The sequence below is a fragment of the Delphinus delphis genome, chromosome 5 (genome assembly GCF_949987515.2).
Source record: "Delphinus delphis chromosome 5, mDelDel1.2, whole genome shotgun sequence".
NCBI classification, from domain to species: domain Eukaryota; kingdom Metazoa; phylum Chordata; class Mammalia; order Artiodactyla; family Delphinidae; genus Delphinus; species Delphinus delphis.
In genome coordinates this window covers 132,324,671-132,349,346 of record NC_082687.1, presented here as the reverse complement: position 1 = coordinate 132,349,346, position 24,676 = coordinate 132,324,671, and the positions used below count along the sequence as shown (strand labels likewise).

General features: G+C 33.8%; 1 pseudogene; it reads right to left on the bottom strand.

The window, feature by feature from the left end:
- LOC132426341 (trifunctional enzyme subunit beta, mitochondrial-like) overlaps positions 1–24,676 on the bottom strand; it is an 87,142-nt pseudogene that overhangs the window by 37,557 nt on the left and 24,909 nt on the right.

The window sequence follows — 24,676 nt, the reverse complement described above, 5'->3', positions numbered from 1 at the left end:
GATAAAAGTTTTCTGGAATCTGTTGCTTAGACATAATAATCTATAATCAATCCATAGTTTTTCAATAAAAAAATAGGAATTTGTATCAAAAGTCATAAACTATTTTTGCCTTTGATCCAGTAATTCTAACAAATCATTCTTCAGTGATTGAAGATGTATGAAAATATTTCGCTCAAAAATACATATTTAAGTGTAATTTTAATAAGGATGAAAGAAGACAATCTCCAAATTTCCTAAAATAGCAGAAAGGTTAGATGTATTATAATACACCTAACAATGAAATATTACACATATATAATACAGAGATTTAGAAAACTCTTTAATGAAATGGGAAAATATTTATGAAATATACACTGTATATGTTTATATTTTAATATTTATGTATATACATATTTATAGGTATCTAGAGAGAGAAATGTGAGGCCAAGAAATAAATCTACCAAAAAGTCTATGAAATGTATGTTTTAACCACTCTAGAACATGGATGCATTTTACATTCAATGGGATTTTATAATCACTGCCAGCCAGTTGAAGTCATGACATACATGTGTGAAAATCTTCCTTAGCACCTTCTGGTGAAATCACAGAACTGTCAGCATTAAAGCTGCTTAAGTTTCATGAAGTATGGCTTTGTGATTAGACAAATTATTTTGTTTTCCTTTCCTACTTTTACCCATATTTGTCAATTTGTATAATTTTTAAAAGAAAAAATATTAATAAATCCTATAAAAAAGAACATAAACTATAAACACATAAACAAAACAGTAAATTGTATTTTGGAAAATCAAAAAGGCATAAAAGGAATTTCACTAAAATACTACCTTCTTTACTTCTTTACCTTCTTTAATTTTTGAGAAAATTAGTTTTATAGTATAAATAGGATTTTAAGTAAATATACAAATAAAATTGGTTTTAGATTCAAGTCCTGAATAACCCTTACTACCTATGACCTTGGTGAAACCACCACTACTCACTCTTACATTTTTTTTTTCTTTTTTCATTTTAAAAGAGAGATACCATATTAGCTTTGGGGAAGTTTGTAAATTAAATCACAGATGTGAAAGTTTTTCAAAATTCGAATTTATAAGTTCTCCTGGTTATTTAATTTTGCTTTACATTTATAATTACAATTGAAGTCATTAAATTGAAAAAAAGAAACTATTGTGGATAAATTATCTTAGGTATGGAAATGTTCTAAACACCTATTTGAAAATGACTCCTGAATCATCCAGACTTTGAAAAGTCAGTTTTCTTTACAGATTTTTGTGGGATAACTTAAGGAACACAAAATTCACCCTTTTAAAATGTACACTTAAAATAGTTTTACTAAATTTATAGAGTTATGCAAGCATTATCATGATCTAATTTTAGAACATTTCCTTCACTAGGACAATTTTCTTCCTGCCCCTGGAGGCAGTCAACCTCCACTCCCTCCCAAAGACCTTGGAAAGCACTTATCTGCTTTGTGTCTTTATAAATGTGTCTTTCCTGTACATTTCATATGCAAGAATTAAGCAATATGTGGCTTCTTTCACTAGATAATATTGTGAGGTTAATACATGTTGTAGCATATATCATAAATTTGTTCTTTTTATTCCTATTTCATTGTATGCGTATACTGATTTTTTTAACTGAAGTATAGTTGATTTTCAATATTATTTTAGTGTCAGGTGTACAACATAGTGATTCATTATTTATATAGATTATAGTGCATTTAAAATTATAAAATATTGGCTATATTCCCTGTACTGAATGATATATCCTTGTAGCTTATTCATTTTTTACATAGAACACTATACCTCTTAATCCCCTACCCCTATCTTTCCCCTCCCACTTCCCTCTCCCCACTGGTAACCACTAATTTGTTCTCTATATCATGAGTCTACTTCTGTTTTGTTATATTCATTCATTTCTTTGTTTGAATTCCATATATAAGTGATAACATACAGTGTTTGGTTTTCTCTATCTGATTATTTCACTAAGCATAATACCTTCCAGATCCATCCATGTTGTTGAAAATGGCAAAATTTCATTCTCTTTTATGGCTGAGTAATATTCCATTGTGTGTGTGTGTGTGTGTGTGTGTGTGTGTGTGTGTGTGTGTGTGTGTGTAGATAGGTAGGTAGGGAGAGAGAGAGAGAAATAAAACACATCTTCTTTATCCATTTATCAGTTGATGGACATTTAGGTTGCTTTTGTGTCTTGGTTCTTGTAAATGATGCTGCTATGAACACTGGGTGCATGTCTATTTTCAAATTAGTGTTTTTGTTTTCTTTGGATATGCACCCAGGGGTGGAATTGCTGGATTGTATGGTAGTTCTATTTTTAGTTTTTTTGAGAAACCTCCATAATATTTTCCATAGTGGCTTCACCAGTTTATATTTCCACCAAGGGTATACTAGAGTTCCCTTTTCTCCATATTCTCACCAACATTTTTTATTTGTAGACTTTTTGTTGATAGCCATTCTGACACGTGTGAGGGGATAACTCATTGTGGATTTTATTTGAGTTTCTCTGATGATTAGTGATGTTGAACATCTTTTCATATGCCTGTTGGCCATCTGTATATCTCCTTTGAAAAATATCTATTTAGGTCTTCTGTTCATTTTTTGATTGCACTGGGTTTTTTTTGATCTTGAGTTGTATGAGCTGTTTATATAATTTGAATATTAACACCTTATTGGTCATATCATTTGAAAATATTTTCTCCCATTCAGTATGTTGTATTTTCTTGTTGTTGATGGTTTCCTTTGCTGTGCAAAAGCTTTTGAGATTAATTAAGTCTTATTTGTCTGTTTTTGCTTCTGTTTCCTTTGCCTTAGGAGACAGATCCAAAAAACTATTGCTACAATTTATGTCAAAGTGTATTCTGCCTATATTTTCTGCTAGTTTTATGATTTCTGGTCATCTTACATTTAGGTCTTTAGTTCATTTTTAATTTATTTTTGTGTATGTTGTGAGAAAATAGTCTAATCGTAGGCTGTGTATTGATATAAACTTCCCTCTTATAACTGTTTTTGCTGCATCCCACTGGTTTTGGAAAGTTGTGTTTGCATTTTAATTTGTCTTGAGGTATTTTCTGATTTCCTTTTTTATTTTTTCGTTGACCTATTGGTTTTTCAGTAGCATTAGTTTAGTCTCCAGGTGTTTGTGCATTTACCATTTTTCTTCCTGTGCTTGATTTGTAGTCTCATATCATTGTGGTCAGAAAAAAATGCTTGATATAATTTATATCTTTTTAAATTTGTTGAGATTTGTTTTGTGGCGTGGCATGTGATCTATCCTTGATAACATTCCATGTGCACTTGTAAAGAATGTATATTCTGCTTTTGGATGGAATATCCTGTAGATTTCTATGAAGTCCAAATGATCTAATTTGTCATTTAAGACTACTGTTTCCTTATGGATTTTCTGTCTGGATGATCATCCATTGATGTAATTAGGTTGTTAAATTTCCCTACTAGGTGTTATTTTAATAATCCTATCAATGTAATGGATTAGGGTAGGCATTCTCAATGGTCCATGGGCCATTATGGATCTACAAGACAATTTAAGACGTTCTATAAGGATAAAACTCTTTTCCTAGTAATACTAAGATAAAATTTCCAACTTTCAATGCATTAACATTTGCAATGATGGTTCAAAATCTATAATAGGTAATACCGCAATCATTTCAGCATGAGTCATAGCAGGGGCACCAAACTCTACGTGTAGTTATTGCTTTTTCCACTGCCTTATACCTCCAATGAAATTAAAAATAGATCTCTAGCAATGAATTATGCATGTTTATTATTTTATGAGACCAAATAGGGAGCATGCATAAAGCACTTATGCTGAGTACCAAATTACGTTGGTTGTCTCAAGGAAAAAAACAAGAATATTTTGAGGGCTTAGCTGAGCTAGCCATTTTTTCTTTTTTATGGAATATAACTTTACTTAAAAATGAAATATGATTATTTAGACTTTGGTAATTGAAAGATATTTTTAAGAAAATGAGTAAGTGAGGTTGACAGTTCAAGAAAAACAATTGACAGTGTTTATTACCAATAATAAATTTTGAGCTTTTGAGTGAAAATTAGAATTTGGAAATCTTGTACCTTCTACTGTGAGCTTGGCAACTCAAACCCTTAACTTTTTTGAAGCAATTGGTAGTGATATTAGTAAATGTGAATATTTCATATTTTATACCATGTCAAAATTTGGAATATTTGTATAACTCAGTGAACCAATATTTTCAAAATAAACAATGCATGATATTGTAAAACTATGCCTCGATAAATGATTAATTCAAAGTGCAAGACAGACTATTATAATGTAAAAGAGTACCAAAGTTTATTGGTATGGTTTCAGATCCCATATTGTAAACAACTTTAAGGAACTTGTTAAATTTTGGTGAAAATCAAAGAAGAGCATCCACAATTACCAGTCATTCTTAACTTTTCCAAGTACCTGTTAGTAGTTGATCAGATTTTTCTCCATATACTTCAACCAAAACAATATTTTGAATGCAGAAACACATATGAGAATCTACCTGACTTTTATATTAAGACAGGCATAAAAGAGTTTTGCAAAAATATAAAACAATGCTGCCCTTCCACTACTTTGTTTTAGAAAATACAATTATTTTAATAAATTTCTGTTATTTATACTATGACAATTATTCATAGTAATTAGATTTATTATTGTTCTTAAATAATTTCAATAAATAAAAATTTTTGATTTATATTTTAATATTAATATGGGAGATAACGATAGACAAAACCTAAATAAACAAAAGGTTTGTGGGTCCTCAATAAGTTTTAAGAGTGTTAAGGTGTACTGAGAGCAAAGGTTTTGAGAACTGTTAAATTAGATGGATGGTAGAAAGTCAAATTTTTGTCCTGTAATATATCTCATACCTCGTTCAATTCACACGTATCATGTTTAAATTAAATCCCATAAGCCATTACAAAATTTGCAGCTTTTAGGTGACATCAGTTTTCTGTCCCTTCATTTCAAATTGTTTAGAAACTAGGTATTTTTGAGTTCAAATTATTTAACATTCTATTTTATTATGATGATTGCTGTTTTATTCAGGGCTAATAATTGATTTATGGTATCTAGGAAAGAAAAGATGTATATACTTAATTTTAGTCTTCTTGAACTTAGGCAGTGCTATAGTACTATACCATTTGTTCTGCCAACATGGTAAACAGAATGGTGAGGGAAGTTATATTATATCCCTTAGGTGTTTGCTAACAATGAGGAGGTAATGATAGAGGACAGCAGAGAGCATCAAATATTTATGTAGTGCCACTTGTTTTGCCCATTTGGGAAATCAGTGTTTTAACAATCATATTTATAATACCCCAGATCATGAGTCTACTGTGCTAAGAAAAAGAGAGTTTACAGAAGTGGAGACTGAAAACACCAAGTGTATAAAACTTCTTAAAAGTATACATCCTGGAGCTATAAAGAGAGAGCAAACATACCACTAGCAGAAGCTAAACCAGCAATGATCTTCTTGCTTTTCACCTCATACACATTACATGTTCCTTATGGTATTTGATATCCTTCCAACAATATTTTGTAAAGTAATAATATTGTGCTGTGTTATTTAGGTTGTTTGTAAAAATCTGGGCTGAAACGTAAATATCCAAATTGTACAGAGATATAATTTTTTTTCAGAAAGTGAAAGTATTCTCTGTAATGAATATAATTTGAATAATTAATAATTATACATACATATCTTCTTTATTTTTAAGAATTCCATTTCACCATTTGTTCTTTTCACTCAGGTTTTATAAATACTTTAAATGTAATTTTCAAATAAGGAATTTAAATTATTAAAATACTTAAATAAAATAATAAAGATGAGAGAGGCCATAAAAAAATACAACAATTTGGATTAATTTATAATTTTAAGGGTAATTGTGTTGTCATTTTTTTTAAGGTAGAAAACTGACATAAATACTGGAAAGCCAAAGAGAAGACTGACTATTTGATTTTGGTTAAGGCAAGTAAATTTCAATTTTATACAAATAGCCAATATATCGTTGCATAATTACTTATTCACCTTTTTATATTATAGGTTATAATTATGTAGTAAAATTTTTCCCTTTTTACTGTATACTTCTCTGAGTTTTGTTAAATGCATATAGTCACGTAACTGCCACCATAACCAAGATTTAAAACAGTCTATCAATCCTACCCACTTCCACGCCAGTTCTTCCTTAACCCTTTATGTTCAGAATTTCAACACTCTCAGCCCCTTTCAACCACTGATCTGCTTCCAGTTCCCGTAGTTTTGCCTTGTCCAGAATGTCATATATATGTTATCTTATAATCGAACCTGATCACACGCTCAGATCTTACAGTCTTTAGAGTTTGTTGTCTTGCATTTAGCATAATGAATTTGAGATTTATCCAGGTGGTTGTGTATATCAAGAGTAATTTCTTTTCATTACTGAGTAGTACTCAATTTTGTGGACTTACTATAATTTTGTTATCTGTTCACCAGTTGAAGGAAACTTGGATTACCTCCAATGTGAGGGCAGTTACAAATAATGACACTGTAAACACTACTGCATAGGATTTTCCATGAATGAAAGTGTTCATTTAAGTTTGCTAAAAACTTGTTAGTAAGACTGGTTACTAATTTATGTTTAACGTTATGAAATCATCAAAATATTTTCCAAAGTAGTTGTACTCTTTTACATTCCCCCAAATATTGTAAGAGAATTCCAGTTGCTATGCATCTTTTCTAATTTAGGGCTATGTTTTATCTTATTTATTAGCATTTTACTCATTCAAATGTTTGTGTAGTATATCTTATTGATGCTTTCTTTTGTGCTGCCCTACTGATGAATGACACTGAACATCTTGTCATGTTATTTTTGCTACCCATAAATCTTGTTGGTTAAGTGTCTATTCAATTCTTTTGCCAAATTTTAATTGGATTTTATTTTCTTATTCTTGAGTCTTAAAAGTTCTTTATGTATCCTCTGCCAGTCTGTGCCTTGGCTTTTCATTACTTTAATGGTGTTTATCAAAGAGTATTTAAATGTAATGAAATCAAATTTATCACTTTTTTGGGAGATAATGCATTTGGTGTTGATTTTAATAAATGTTTTCATAAGCAAGAATAAAACTTTTCTTCTAAACTATTTATACTTTTATACTTTATATTTAGGTCCTTGATCCATCTTTGGTTATTTTTGTATAAAAGTTTTAGAAGAAGATCTTTGTGACATGGGTATGACAAAGATTTCTTCCACATAATAACCAAAGGAAAACATGATCTATAAGAGAAAAATTGATAAATTAGACTTTATAAAAATTAAAACATCCTGCTCTTTGGTAAACACATTTGAGAAAAATAACCAAACAAAACACTGACTGGGAGAAAATATTTGTGTATCATATAAAGGACTTAGAATATGTAAAAAACTCTCGAAACAATGATTAGAAAACAAACAGCCCAATTTAAAAAAAAAAAAGAGCAAAAAATGTGAACAATTTACCAAAGAAGATATACCAATGGCAAATAAGCCCGTGAAAAGATTCTTAGTATTATTACTCATTAGTGTCATTCAAATTTAAAAAAAAAGATCATATACCACTCACACTTTTTAGAATATTTAAAATTTAAAATGTCTAAAATTAAAATTGAACACAGCAAATGTTGGCAAGGATGTGAAATAGCTGCCACTGTTATACACTGCTGGTAGGAGTGTAAAATGGCAAATAAAAGAACCTTGAAAAACTGGCTGTTTCTCAAAAAACTGAGTATACACCACCATATGATCCACCCATCAACTCTTGGGCTTCTACCCAATAGAAAAGAAAGCTTGTGTCCATGAAGAGATTTGTACATAAATATTCATGTCAAGTATATTTTTAATAGCCAAATTGAAAAACAATCTAATTGTTCATCAACGTGTAAATATACATGTGTTCTATCCATATAGACAAAAAGTATACATATTATGTAACTCCATTTATATAAATGTCTAGAAAATGCAAACTAATCTATAGTGACAGAAGGCAGATCACTAGTCTCCTGGTAATGGTGGTGCAGGACACAGGGTGGGCCGGTATGGAGGAACTAGAAAGGGGTATGTATAAATTTGGGGAGGTATAGATATGTTCATATCTCAATTGTGGTGATGGTTTCACAGATGTATACATATGTCAAAATTTATCAGATTATACAATTTTAGCGTAAGCAATGTATTGTTTGACCACTATACCTCAATAAGTTTGTTTAAAAAGTGGAACATAGGGCTTCCTTGGTGGCGCAGTGGTTGAGAGTCCGCCTGCCGATGCAGGGGACACGGATTCGTGCCCCAGTCCGGGAAGATCCCACGTGCCGCGGAGCGGCTGGGCCCGTGAGCCATGGCCGCTGAGCCTGCGCGTCCGGAGCCTGTGCTCCGCAACGGAAGAGGCCACAACAGTGAGAGGCCCGTGTACCGCAAAAAAAAAAAAAAAAAAAAAAAAAAAAAAGTGGAACATAAACAATAAATGCATACTTATTGTTGTCCAACCACTTTTAGACAATTCTTATTATAATAAGCTAGAATCCTACTAAAAATAAGACAGTTAACATACTCATTTTCTCAATAACCTCATTTTCTCAATAACCAAAGTATTCAAAGTCATTCAATGGCCTAAAACTTCCTACGTCATTAGTTCTCAATATACTGACCCCTAGGAGAAGTTTTTGTTTGTTTGGTTGTTTTTTTTTTTTTTTTTTTGCGGTACGCAGGCCTCCCACCGCTATGGCCTCTCCCACTGTGGAGCACAGGCTCCGGACGCGCAGGCCCAGCAGCCATGGCTCATGGGCCCAGCCGCTCCGCGGCACGCGGGATCCTCCCGGACCGGGGCATGAGCCTGCGTCCCCCGCATCGGCAGGCGGACTCCCAACAACTGCACCACCAGGGAAGTCCCCTAGGAGAAGTTTTAGAAATTGGTGAGGGTACCTTAAGGTATCAATGATTGTGGTGATCACCTTGCCCTTAGTGGGATGCTACATGGTCTACAATGTTCAGGAAAGTCCCACAAAATAATTTTTCTCATATTTCCCACAATGTTTGAATTTTCTGCTAGGCATTCATCAAGATAAAAAATCTTGAACGTAAAACTCAACTCTATTTTCTGGATAATCACTAAGTTTTTTTAGACAGTTTTAATATAAAATATACTTTTTAGGAATGTGAATCTCATGCAAATATAAGAAAGTTGCATTTCTGTTTTGTTTAGAATTTTTCCTTTTTTTTTTTACCATTTCAAAAAATCACATCACATAAAATAACCCTAGGCATCTGAGGTATCTCAGTTATCAACACAAAAGACTTGCATTGGTTCTGTATTTATAGCTGCCACATTCACACTTTACAAACAGTGACATCTCTCCTGCATCACTGCATGACTCCCACATCACTTCTTCTATAGTAGTCATACCTGAGCATTTACCCATTGAAATGGGTACTTTACCCATTGAAATAGTAATTTCACATCAATTTCTTTTTTCTAGTAATGTCACATGTCGCATATTGGGTTCTCAAGAAAAAAAGTCTTGAGTAGGAATTTAAGGTTTAAGCTGTTTATTAAGTAATATTCTTCAAATACAAACCTGTTGAAAAGAAGAGAATGAAGCAGGACTGAGCAGAGAGAGAAGTAGATCTGTAGAAGAAGTCTAAAAACAACCTAGCCCAATGCCCTCAGAAGTTCTGTGGCTAGAATATCCCCTCAGAGTTGGACCTAATTAGCCCAGGATATTCAGGCCTCTGTTAATCACTGATGTGGACTGCCTTGGTATTCCCTGTGGCTGAGAGCCCTGCCTTAAATTTAATGGATTGTGCAGAATATCCAACCTCTGGCTCTCAGCATTTTGCCATTATGATGGTGAATCATTTCAAGACTAGAATATATCTACTTTGAATTAACGATTTAACGGAGAGTTTTAAGAAGACAGTAGGTTGTTTACTAGCATGTTTTCTCAGCTAGTATAAAATCCTGTGAGTTAAGTCCTCTTTGAGGTAGTGCTTTGCACAAAGAGTAAATAGTGTTATCTCTGTGCCTGCCTACTGGAGGGTGAAGCTATGCATTTCCAAACTTGGCTTAGATTTAGGGGTATACTTTTGTCTCTGATTGGATCTGCAAGTTTTATTCTACAACGGAAATGTCCGGAGTTGGTCCCAACTCAAGAACTCTTGGCACCCATTGCCAGAAGATTGTGATGGGTTGGGAAGTCATATCTTTACTTTTGCTGAGATGGTCTGCCTCTAAGAACAGCTTAGCAAGAGGGATTTTATTTTTCATATTAGGTGAAAGTCCTTGAATCAAAACCCTAGAGGTTTGTGGAAACAAAGCAACAACAACAACCAAAAAACCCATATTGTTGCCAAATCTTCTGTAAACTGTAGAATTAGTCATATATACCTATAATTCCATGAGATCTCAGAGGTATAGAAGACCCAATTTCTGGGTCATTTTTAGTAATAGGACAATTTCTAGGGAATTTTATTATGCAGGGCTCCCAGTTAATGTAAGATGCTTATTGATTACTTGGTGTAAAGAATTTAGTTAAATTTTTTGATATCAGTTGCACCATATGCTACATTTAAAGAAATCAACTTGTTTACAATTGATATCTGCACATCCAGTGGTTTCTTACTTATTAGGTATTAAAATTTCACACCCAAGTTGTACAACCGTGGGTTTTGTTCTCATCCTAGAATAGGCAGTATTTAGAAGGCATGAAATGCAATGCAAGAAGTTGTTTTGTTTTTCTTTTTCTTTTGTCCTTTTTTACATTTTCTGGTGAAGGTGACCAATACAAAAATGTTATGAATATAATTAAATATTTGGATACCAACTAGCAGTTCACAATGTGTAAATGTTTGCTCAACCTGTCGATGATACACTTTAAGAGAATTAAAATACCTCTGTGGAAGGATGTCAAATGTGTATGCCTTTCTTGAAGCAAGCATATTGATTGTTGTGTCTTGGATGTGTGTAGAAAAGAAGGTATTAGCAATGTCAAAGGCTGCATTCAAATGCCAGTAAAGGCAGCAAAATTATTCTGTTACTATAGGTTTAGCAATGGTCATGTTCTTGTTCAAGCTTTGGTAGTTTATAGTGCAGTGCCAAACAACAGTGCCTTCCAGAAAATGATGCATGACACCAAACTACTATAAATCTTGTAAAAAAAAAGATATTTTTTTCTTTCTGCAGACCTTAGTTCATTATATGTCTTTGGTAGCTGTAGGTAGTACAGACGTTCTTGGCCATGCATTTGTGTAAACATTCTAACAGTAGGGTTATAGTGGATGCATTCAATCAGTATATTTACATACCTGCATCTGCAGAATATCCGTATAAATTACACAGGCTCTCTAAAAAAGAACAAGCATAGTCCATGCAAATGATAACAATAAAAATAACCATTATTATAAGCATGATTATAACCTTGTAAGGCTCAGTATGTAGTAAGCTCACAAAGGTATTTAGCCTCCACTTGGAAAGGCAGTGGAAAATTGAGTTTCAGCCTTGGCTCTGTCCCTTGGCTCTGACCTTAAAAGGAAAGTAAGTTCTGCATTTTCACATTAGCTTCTCAGCTTATATGTGTTTCTGTCTAGTGGAAGTAGCCAAATCCATTCCTGACTTACCCTTGGCTCATCTGCACTTTTGTTTTTCACCATCATTGTAACTCTTATAGCTTTTAGCTGACCTCATACAGGTAATGTATAAGGTCCCGTTAAGACTCACAATATTCTGCACAGGGGTACATAGACATGAACCACTATTGTCATTTGGTATTAATGTAAATTAAAGCTTATTGGAGAAACTCAGAGACAAGTGGAACACCAAAGCACACATGATTCTCAAGCTCTAAGTATCCTACAGTAGGTTAGTTGGGGCTGGATGTAGTTGGAAAATCATGGAAAAAAGTTTCATGAAAGAGATTCCACTCTGTGATAATTTACATGTTTACGTAGGAGAATTGAAAGGGGGACAGGAAACATGTATTCAACCATGTAACAAATAGAGCTTCCTGGTCAAGGAGAAGACTTTGTTAGGACTCAGTTGCCATTATTGTCCAAGAGCCATATGTTCTGTTGAGTTAGATTTTTATTAAGCCATCCATATTTGCTTCCTTTTATTAAAAATTATATTAATTTATGAAATTATATACCTATTATAGTGATGCTTGTAAAGTATCAATAGCATGGAAATTAACGGTCCATGGTAGAATTTCATTAAAAATTTTTTTAAATTTTTTTTTAATTAAGGTATATCTTAACAATGGACTATCTCCACCTATCTAGCTATATATTTACCACTTCTATATGAATTGATGTGACTAAAGCAAGACTCAGTGCCATCTATCTTTCTGTTTTTGTAATTAGAACTAATGGTTAGAAAAATTATTAGAGAGATATAGTTGTCTAGAAAATACCAAAGTACATCTGAAATATAAGTGGATTTGAAAATTAAAAGAGGAATGTGAATGTGGGAGAATATTTACTTTTCATTGAATACATTTTTTGTGATAAGGATTTTTTAACCCATTTAATGTGCTGAGTGTTTTTAAAAAATAAATTTATTTATTTATTTTTGGCTGCGTTGGGTCTTTGTTGCTGCACGTAGGCTTTTCTCTAGATGCGGAGAGCAGGGGTTATTCTTCGTTGTGGTGTGTGGGCTTCTCATCACGGTGGCTTCTCTTGTGGAACATGGGCTCTGGGCACGTGAGCTTCAGTAGTTGTGGCACGTGGGCTCAGTAGTCGTGGCTCATGGGCTTAGTTGCTCCACGGTATGTGGGATCTTCCCGGGCAAGGGCTTGAACCCATGTCCCCTGCATTGGCCGGCAGATTCTTAACCACTGTGCCACCAGGGAAGTCCTAATGTGCTGTTTTATCAAGAACCCTCCTACATTGTTGGTGGGAATGTAAATTGGTACAGCCACTATGGAGAACAGAATGGAGGTTCCTTGAAAACTAAAAATAGAACTACCATATGATCCAGCAATCCCACTCCTGGGTGTATATCCAGAGAAAACTATAGTTTGAAAAGATACACGCACCCCAGTTTTCATTGCAACACTGCTTACAATAGCCAAGATGTAGAAGCAACCTAAATGTTCATTGACAGATAAATGGATAATCATACTAAGTGAAGTAAGCCAGCCACAGAAAGACAAATATCATATGATATCACTTATATGTGGTATCTATAGCAAAATACAAATGAACTTATTTACAAAACAGAAACAGACTCACAGGCTTAGAAAACAAACTTATGATTACCAAAGGGGAAAGGTAGGGGGGAGGAATAAATTAGGAGGTTGATATTAACATATACACACTACTATATATAAAATAGATAATCAATAAGGACCTACTGTATAGCACAGAGAACTCTAATCAATTCTCTGTAATAGCCTATATAGGAAAAGAATCTGAAAAAGAATAGATATGTGTATATGTGTAACTGAATCACTTTGCTGTACACCTGAAAGTAACATAACATTGTAAATCAACTATACTCCAATAGAAAATAAAAATTAAAAAATAGAACAGTGCTCATATCTTGATTTTTAATATCATTCTCCAATAAAAAGAACTAAGTTTCCATGAAAAAATAGCTGATTCTAGGGCTGGGGCATGGAAAATCAAAGATGAACATGGAGCATCTTGTAGTGCAAGAAATAAGGAAGTATACAATGATTTGGGTATTTTAAATGATGGTAGTATTTTAAAGGGACACAGGAGCCATGATAAAGAGCCCCCAGTGCTAAAAGCTGGAACAATTTGAGCAATAAAATAACATAATATTGGATTATAACCCAAAGTATAAAATAAATACCCATGAGTCCATACTGATACAAATAAATGATTAAATGAATAAATAAAATTGGGGAAGGACAGGCAAATCTGTGCAGAAGAGTTTCAAATAATTTATGTAGATATTCTCTATTCAAGGAGGTGCTACCTAACTCTCTCTTCTTTAATTGTGGCCTGCACAAAGTGACTTCCTTCCAAAAAGTACAGTATGCAAATGGAGAAAACATAGTAACTTTACAGTGTAGAAACATGACAAGCACTGTGTCATCTAGATGAGGAAGGTTAATAGCCGTAATGATAAGTGATATTGATAGCACGTACCTTTGATATGGTGAACTGAGGATGGTACTTTATTTTCCTCCTCCGAACTTCATAAATCTTGTCTAACACTGATAAAAAACGGTCAGGCAAACCCAAACTGAAGGACAGCCTATAAAATACCTTATCAGTACTTCTTAAAACTGTCAAGGTTATCAAAAAGTCTTAGTAAACGTCACAATCTAGAAGACTCTATGGAGACGTGATGACTAAATGTAATGTTGCATCTTGACTAGGATCCTAGAACTAATGACACATTATATAAAAGCTAAGGAAATCCGTATGAAATACAAAGTTAATTAATAGTGTCAATATTAGTTCATTAGTATGACAAACATACCATACTGATGTATGATGTTAAAAATAGGAAAGCTGAGTGTGGGGAATATTGGAACTCTGCACTAACTTTGTAACTTGGCTGTAGATCTCAAACTGTTCTAAAATAAAATTTTATTTTAAAAAAAGAACAAAAAATATAGGGATAATGTTAAAACTCTTCTTTTATTTCAAAATAGATAAAAACAATTGTGACCCCCCAATAAATAATTTTGTGTTTTGCATTTATAAAAGTATATTTTACATTTTCCTCTTAAATATTTTCAGTAAAAAATTAGTATATTCAAAGGATAAATGCTATCAATAATAAACTAAGCATAAGTTACATGCACATATGGCTTCTTTCTCTGTTTAAATGTGTTTTCTAAATTTATTTATTATTATTATTTAGTTAGTTAGTTTTTGGCTGTGTTGGGTCTTTGTTGCTGTGCACAGACTTTCTCTAGTTGCGGCGTGCAGGGGCTACCCTTCGTTGCGGTGTGCAAGCTTCTCACTGTGGTGGCTTCTCTTGTTGCAGAGCACGGCCCTAGAATGCACGGGCTCAGTAGTTGTGGCTTGCTGGCTCTAGATCACAGGCTCAGTAGTTGTGGTGCATGGGCTTAGTTGCTCCGCGGCATGTTGGATCTTCCTGGACCAGGGATCGAACCCATGTCCCCTTCATTGTCAGGCGTATTCTTAACCACTGCACCACCAGGGAAGTCCTAAATGTGTTTTTAATAAAATTTGCAGGATGATTTATAAAATGAAGACTGAATATTATTGAGATAATTTTTTGAAATTAAAATGGATTTGCTTATTTTTTCCTCAAGGCTTGATCAAAATATGTCATTTTATTCTTTAACAGAACATATTGTATTTAATTCAAAATACTTATTTTTTTTGCTATCGTGACTTACACAACTCAACACTTGATGCTGAATTTCCTGTGTAAGAACCATATTGTAGAAAGAATACTGGCTCTCTTACAATACAAACACTTCACAGCCTAGAGATTTAAAAGAAACTAAGCAAATTAAAAATTCCAAGCATTCCAGAGTAAAAAGAGTTCAGAGATTTGGGGCATATTTTCATTCTATTGTGAGTAATTCTAAAGTATTCTCATATTTCCTTATACATTAAAAATCTTTCATTCTTATGCTACCAGAAAACTACTAGAGCTAATCAATGAATTTGGTAAAGTAGCAGGATACAAAATTAATGCACAGAAATCTCTGGCATTCCTATATACTAATGATGAAAAATCTGAAAGTGAAATCAAGAAAACACTCCCATTTACCATTGCAACAAAAAGAATAAAATATCTAGGAATAAACCTACCTAAGGAGACAAAAGACCTGTATGCAGAAAATTATAAGACACTGAAAGAAATTAAAGATGATACAAATACATGGAGAGATATACCATGTTCTTGGATTGGAAGAATCAACATTGTGAAAATGACTCTACTACCCAAAGCAATCTATAGATTCAATGCAATCCCTATCAAACTATCACTGGCATTTTTCACAGAACTAGAACAAAAAATTTTGCAATTTGTATGGAAACACAAAAGACCCCGAATAGCCAAAGCAATGTTGAGAACGAAAAAAGGAGCTGGAGGAATCAGGCTCCCTGACTTCAGACTATACTACAAAGCTACAGTCATCAAGACAGTATGGTACTGGCACAAAAACAGAAATATAGATCAATGGAACAGGATAGAAAGCCCAGAGATAAACCCACGCACATATGGACACCTTATCTTTGTTAAAGGTGGCAGGAATGTAGAGTGGAGAAAGGACAGCCTCTTCAATAAGTGGTGCTGGGAAAACTGGACAGGTACATGTAAAAGTATGAGATTAGATCACTCCCTAACACCATACACAAAAATAAGCTCAAAATGGATTAAAGACCTAAATGTAAGGCCAGAAACTATCAAACTCTTAGAGGAAAACATAGGCAGAACACTCTATGACATAAATCACAGCAAGATCCTTTCTGACCCACCTCCTAGAGAATTGAAAATAAAAACAAAAATAAACAAATGGGACCTAATGAAACTTCAAAGCTTTTGCACAGCAAAGGAAACCATAAACAAGACCAAAAGACAACCCTCAGAATGGGAGAAAATATTTGCAAATGAAGCAACTGACAAAGGATTTTTGGAAATGGAAGGAACATTTCTCACACCAATCAGAATGGCCATCATCAAAAAATCTAGAAACAATAAATGCTGGAGTGGGTGTGGAGAAAAGGGAACACTCTTGCACTGCTGGTGGGAATGTGAATTGGATCAGCCACTATGGAGAACAGTGTGGAAGTTCCTTAAAAAACTACAAATAGAACTACCATATGACCCAGCAATCCCACTACTGGGTATATACCCTGAGAAAACCATAATTCAAAAAGAGTCATGTACCAAAATGTTCATTGCAGCTCTATTTACAATAGCCCGGAGATGGAAACAACCTGTGTCCATCATCAGATGAATGGATAAAGAAGATGTGGCACATATATACAATGGAATATTACTCAGCCATAAAAAGAAACGACATTGAGCTGTTTGTAATGAGGTGGATAGACCTAGAGTCTGTCATACAGAGTGAAGTAAGTCAGAAAGAAAAAGACAAATACCGTATGCTAACACATATATATGGAATTTAAGAAAAAAAAATGTCATGAAGAACCTAGGGGTAAGACAGTAATAAAGACGCAGACCTACTGGAGAACGGACTTGAGGATTTGGGGAGGGGGAAGGGTGAGCTGTGACAGGGTGAGAGAGAGTCATGGACATATACACACTAACAAACGTAAGGTAGATAGCTAGTGGGAAGCAGCCGCATGGCACAGGGATATTGGCTCGGTGCTTTGTGACCTCCTGGAGGGGTAGGATAGGGAGGGAGTGAGGGTGGGAGACGCAAGAGGGAAGAGATATGGGAACATAGGTATATGTGTAACTGATTCACTTTGTTATAAAACAGAAACTAACACACCATTGTAAAGCAATTATACCCCAATAAAGATGTTAAAAAAAATCACTCTTAAAATTCAAACATTATTGAAAAGTAGGTTCAATGATACATGTGTAAAATGACTTTATACCTATCTGTGGGATAATTGAGTGAAACACGCACCTACACCAACGCATGTGAACATACACAATTTCTGACACGTTATGCCTTAATCTAAATAACAACCTAATGCTAACTACAAGGTTTATATGAGTTTGTGTAATTTTTTAAGATATCCCTACTGGAGTTTGGGGGCAATTATAACTTTGTGGAACTACAGGAAGGCATCTATATTCTGTCTTGAATGCTATTGTAGACAGAATAGGTGAATCCGTTTTCTTGAACTACATGTTAAGAAAACCTGAATAAGAGCACTTAAAAATAGAGGGGTTTATTTTTATATCTTGAAGAAGTTCGGATGCTGGCATTCCAGAGCTGAAGCAGTAGCCCAGTGAAGTCATAAATATCTCAAGGCTATTCTGTATTTCTGGTTCGTCATTCTTGTGTTGATTTTCATTCTCATGTCTGCAATATATTTCCTCCTTCTCCTGACCTAGCACATTCCAGGTGGGAATACACTAAAGAGCCCACCTACACAAGCCAGTTTCCCTTTAAGGCTTTCAAAGAGCAACCGCTCCCACCTCACCCCACCCTACCCTTGTCACTGTCATTTATGTCAATGTTCAGGCCTATGTCACATAGACACTTCTAACTATAAAGGAAGTCAGGTGCTCAGGTATTTTTACTGAAAACAAGAATTAAATCATCATTCTCACAGTAAAGAAAAGCAGCAGAGATCAGGATAGGCAACTACCAGTATCTGCCATGATAAGTATCTCTGAAAGAGAGCACTGTAGTTTAAGGTTTGCTTCCATGAAGTTTATTTTCTTTTTTGAGATATGACATATAATATTATATTGGCTTCAGGTGTACAACATAATGATTAGGTATTTGTATTCATTGCAAAATGATCACCACAATAAGTCTAGTTAACAATATCACCATATATTGTTATATTTTTTTTTCTTGTGATGAGAACTTTTAAGATGTAATCTCTTAGCAACCTTCAAATATACAATACAATATTATTAACTATAGTCACCATGCTATATATTATATCCCATGACTTATTTATTTTATAACTGGAAGTTTGTACTTTTTGACTGTCTTCACTCATTTTGCCCATCCCTAATCCTCTAAACTTTTAATGGCCCTCAATGTTGTTTTAAATTTTCTGAGATTTGGTGTTAACATTTATAATTTCTGAGCCTATATTACAGAAATTAGGATGTGCACTTCACATACTTTTTCTCATTTAATCCTTCCAAAAAACAACGTATGATTTAAGTATGCTTATCTCTATTTTAGTTAAGAACACTGAGATTAAGAGGTCAAATCAGATCTCTAAGTTAATTAGTACGGAGATAATCCAAAAGTTATACCTAAAATTGTCTGAGATTTAAGCTCACACTGAGTATCTGGAGAGAATTGGGAAGATTCTTCTCAAGTTCTTTGAAACACATGATACCTATGCTTGTTTTTAGCTTAGAAAAAAGTCCTAAGCAAAGGAAAAGCATATGTGGGAAGGCATGAACAAGAAGAGTCCACAGAGGCAACTGAGGAAGTCGACTGTGACTATAATGAGAACGTCCATGTCTTTAAAATTGTTAAAGCAGACATTTTTCTCTTATCCAGTTCCGTTGAACTTTGTAGACTTATACACTCATTAAATTTAATTTTTTAAAAATCTAATTTCCAGTTTTCATAATGAAGCCCTTTAGAAGCCAATTAATTATACAAAATGATATTTGGATTTAAAGAAATGTAGAACAGTTTAAATATCCTCAGACATTAGTGTTTTATGTGTTTACACAAAAGTCTAGATAAATTTGACTTGATACCAGAATTCATCAGACTTTACCTTTGTAAGTTGAAGACAGCTAAAATGTTAGAAAACTATGGACTTACTATCCAATTTGTTTTTATTAAAATATTGTAGGAAAACTCTTCATGATATTGTTTTGTTCCTATTTCAATGAAGTTAAAATAACTGTGATAATATATTTCAAAAGAAGTGAAAATTCTTTCAATGTCATTTTCTCAGTCTAACCCTTATGTCTTTTATTTGCAAGATATTCAAGCAGTAGGAGTAGAGCTACATTTTAGAAAGTAATAATAAGGTTTTTTATTTCCCTTTTTTAAGAAAAATTCCATCCGGTGGAAACAAATAGCAGAATGAATTAAAGGAAAGTTCCTGAAAGCACAAGGACTGAAATCAGACTGTCTACCCTATTATTTGGCTAGTTCCTGAATAGGCAGTAAGATAAGAGAGTAAGGACTGTGCCTTTGGCTAACAGGCCAATAGAGAAATCAGGTACCTTTTCTTTCTTTTTGTTGTTTTCACATACACTAGCTTTTTTTTTTTTTTTTTTTTTTTTACTTCTTAAAATTAATTTTTATTGGAGGATAGTTGATTTACAATGTTTTGTTAGTTTCTGCTGTGCAGCAAAGTGGATCAATTATACATATACATACATGCACTCTTTTTTAGATTCTATTCCCATATAGGTTATTAAAGAATACTGAAGAGAGTTCCCTGTGCTATACAGCAGGTTCTTATTAGTTATCTATTTTATATATAGCAGTGTGTATATGTCAATCCCAATCTCCCAGTTTATCCCTCCCCCCTTTCCCCCTTGGTAACCATAAGTTTTTTTTCTACATCTGTGACTCTATTTCTGTTTTGTAAATAGGTTCATTTGTACCATTTTTTAAATATTCCACATATGCATAAGCGATATCATATGATATTTGTCTTTTTCTGTCTGACTTACTTGACTCAGTATGACAATCTCTATGTCCATCCATGTTGCTGCAAATGGCATTATTTCATTCCTTTTTATGGCTGAGTAATATTCTATGTACCACATCTTCTTTATATATTCCAATGTTGATGGACATTTAGTTTACTTCCATGTCCTGGCTATTGTAAACAGAGCCTCAAGGAACGTTGGGGTGCCTGTATCCTTTCAAATTATGGTATTCTTCGGATATATGCCCAGGAGTGGGATTGCTGGATCATATGGTAGCTCTATTTTCAGTTTTTTAAGGAACCTCCATACTGTTCTCCATAGACCTTTTCTTTTTACTTTACAAAACTTGCAGAGAGCTGAAGTAATCAGTTACCTCTCCATTTTCACTTAGCTACTGATTTCTCAAACTGTACATACACTTATTTTCAAGATCAGTATTCTGAGTACAGATTTAATTGTATATCCTGACATCCCCCATTCCTGGTACATTCTAGAATAGTGAAAAATGGCAAAATAGACTTTTGTATTAAATAAACTTTGACATGCACAGTAATTTTCTTAGTAGAGACTGTGATTTCATTCCATACCTTTTCTATCAAGATAGTTAACAAAATAAAGTGCTTAAATTTTCTTCCAGATATTTTAAAAATTAGATACACACAACACATCCTTTATGTTTTAACTAACCTGACTGCCATATAACTTATCAATAAAAATAAAACTGTTTTTAAGTGTTTTAAACCAGCATATAATACAGAAACAAAAAGAGACCTTTACTCTCAATTGTACTGTCAGTCTTTTGAGAAAGGAGTAACTACTTAGTACCAAATTGTTCTAGCAGACCTAGATATTTAGCTCCAGAACCTGCTTACTTAAAGGAATGTAAAAATTATATTTGGATTTCCCCTATCTAATTACTGAGACCATAAAATTTACCAGTAGAGGATAGCCTTTTAACCAAACAAATATATTGAGGCTTATAAAATCTTCTAAATATTTTCATTTATTGGTTCCCAATATAGTGTTTTCATATTTTAATAACTAATATAATCTTAAATAGATTAGGGTTTAATCTCAATTACCTGCAGATTTTATATATTCTAGTAATTCTGACTTTATTTTAATGTTATTTTCACTAAAGATAGAATAAAGTCATGCTTGAATAGTCTTTGCTGTCCTCTGGAGTAACTCCTCCAATTTCAAATATGTTTTAGGCAAGTATAATAGGTAAAAATATCAATATATCTTTTGGGTGACTCATATAGACAACAACAACAAAAAACATACCAAAAACAATCTTTGAAAATAAATGCTGACATTTTAGAACCAATTTCATTAATCCACAACAGCTTTGAGATAAAATCATGACTAAAAAACATGAGTTTTGCATAACTTTTTCACATTTAGTGTAGGAGAAAAATTGTTCTGAATGATTTTTTGTCACCTATTTACCTTATGGTATTTAATTACTTAGCTTAATTTTTTCTTAGAATTTTAGGTAAATGCATAAAGTTTATATAAAGTGTACAAAAATTAAATGTACAACTTGATGAATTTATATAAATATATTCCCCTGTATCATCGCTACTTACTTAAAGACATGGCACATCACCAGCCCCTGAAGCCTCCAAGTCAATCTGCAAAGGTAGCCACTATATTAATTTTTATCACAATGGATTCATTTTTTGTGCTTTTGAACTTCAAATAAATGGAGTCGTACAGTGTATACTTTTTTCGTGTCTGTATTCTCCAGCTTAGCATAATGCCTATGGGATTCATACATTTTAGAGCTTGAGACAATGTGTGTTTTTTATTCCTACTACTATACCACTATATGAATATAGCACAATTTATTTTTCCATTATACTCTTCATGGGCATTTAGGTTATTCCCAGTTTGATGCTACTGTGAATAAAAGTTCTATGTACATTCCTACCTATATCTTTTGGGGGACATAAATATTTGTTCCTGTAGGTTACATGCCTAGGAGTTGAATTGCTATTTCAAAATGGCTGAATATCAGTAATTGCATACTTTCAACCTAATACTATCTGATTTGTACTTTTTAAATGGTATCTTTTGACTCCCTCCTGTTACCTATACAGCAATGAACTTACTCTGTTTTCACCTATTTCTCCTCTTTTTCTCCTGTATTTTAGGTCTTTTATCTCTACTTTATCTGAACACGTATACTGTATTCTTACCTCTTTACCTTCAACTTTGATGTTAGTCATAAGTCTACACTTGCATAGATATAAAATGCTCACCATCCATTCTTTTGCTGAAATTTCCTTAGTCATGTCTGTGTTGGATGATGCTCATACTTTAGCAGATTCCTCAAAGAGAAATCATGTTCATATGAAATTTGCTCTTTTTCCTAGGGGTCTGTCTAAAGGACTTTTTCTCTCTCTCTCTCTCTTTTTTTTCTTTCAAGTTTAATTCTGTTCTTAGTCTAAAAAAATCACTAGGGTATGTCTTGCAATTAATTATTGAAGGTCAATTTTCTCAGGTCAATTTTTTTTTTTTTTTTTTTTTGCGGTACGCGGGCCTCTCACTGTTGTGGCCTCTTCCGTTGCAGAGCACAGGCTCTGGACGCGCAGGCTCAGCGGCCATGGCTTACGGGCCCAGCCACTCCACGGCATGCGGGATCTTCCCGGACCAGGGCACGAACCCGTATGCCCTGCATCGGCAGGCGGACTCTCAACCACTGCGCCACCAGGGAAGCCCCTCAGGTCAATTTTATCAGTATGTAGATATGAATCTTCTTTTAATTCCAGATATTTTTCTTGGATCATAGTTATAATTATTTTATTGTTATTTATTTATTTATTTGCGGTACGCGGGCCTCTCACTGTTGCGGCCTTTTCCCGTTGCAGAGCACAGGCTCCGGACGCGCAGGCTCAGCGGCCATGGCTCACGGGCCCAGCCGCTCCGCGGCATGTGGGATCCTTCCGGACCGGGGCACGAACCCGTGTCCCCTGTATCGGCAGGCGGACTCTCAACCACTGCGCTACCAGGGAAGCCCCTTGTAATTTTTTTTAGAATGATTTTCATAGTATTGTATCAAGTATATCGTAGACATATTACTTATCATAGATTGGTACACGTCAATATATTTGTGTATACTATCTAAAAGTAATCTTAATGTTATTATAAAACAGAATACTATGGTATGTAACAATTTATATTCAAGTTCAAAAGATAGTTTAATATTGCTTTTATTAGTTACCTATCTTGATCATTTCTGTTATAATTTATTAGGAATGATTTATTTTGAAAAAGGTATTTTAAAATACTGTTTAAAAATCTAGGAAAGGGCTTCCCTGGTGGCGCAGTGGTTGGGAGTCCACCTGCCGATGCAGGGGACGTGGCTTCGTGCCCCGGTCCGGGGGGATCCCACACGCTGCGGAGCAGCTGGGCCCATGAGCAATGGCCGCTGAGCCTGCGCGTCCGGAGCCTGTGCTCCACGGCGGGAGAGGCCACAGCAGTGAGAGGGTCGCGCACAGAAAAAAAAAAAAAAAAAAAAAAAAAATATATATATATATATATATATATATATATATATATATAGGAAAAAGTTCATAAAACCTCAACAATCAGCATTGGTATAAAATTTCAAAATGGATAAACTCTGCTGAGTTGTTGGGTTCGTTATTCCATCTGTTCGATCTATTTTTCAAACAATCTGTTTTAATACCTTACTAAGTATGTCTCATATCCCACCCACAGTAAAGACATAGAAGATTGCTTAGTGTAAAAATGATTTTGTTACAACTTCATTAATTTAAACCCAGAATATGGCAATTAGCTCAGACCTGGTAAAACTAGTCTCCTTATTAAGTAGACAGCCACTAGTGTTTACTGATTACTCTGTTTCCTTTCACTGCTTGAAGAATTACTTTCTAATTTTCATATCATGCCTGCTACGAATCTTGTATTTTCTGCACTAAGCAATAATATCCAAGTCACATTTCTGCTTTCCGCATTTCATCAAAGAGGTTGTTTTGAGAAGAGCTCTGACACTGGTACACTAGAAAATAGGATATAAAGTTAAAGTTTTCCTTTTCCCACTTGAATCTGTGTCTAAGAGAGATCTTGTGTGGGGTATATCTTGAATGACTAGAGTAGGATCTCTCTCAATTTTTAATACAAATGTCTCTAATATTAGTAATTTGTCTCTTCTCTCTTTTTTCTTGGTTAGCCTTGCAAAAGTTTGGATTTCCTCACATGTTATAATTTGCTAGCTCCTGTCATAGACCCTTGAGGAACAAAAGTTTAGAAATATGTTTTAGTGAAAACATTTTGAAATTATAAAATTTATTTTTTTATTAATTTTATTGGAGTATAGTTGCTTTACAATGTTGTGTTAATTTCTGTTGTACAGCAAAGTGAA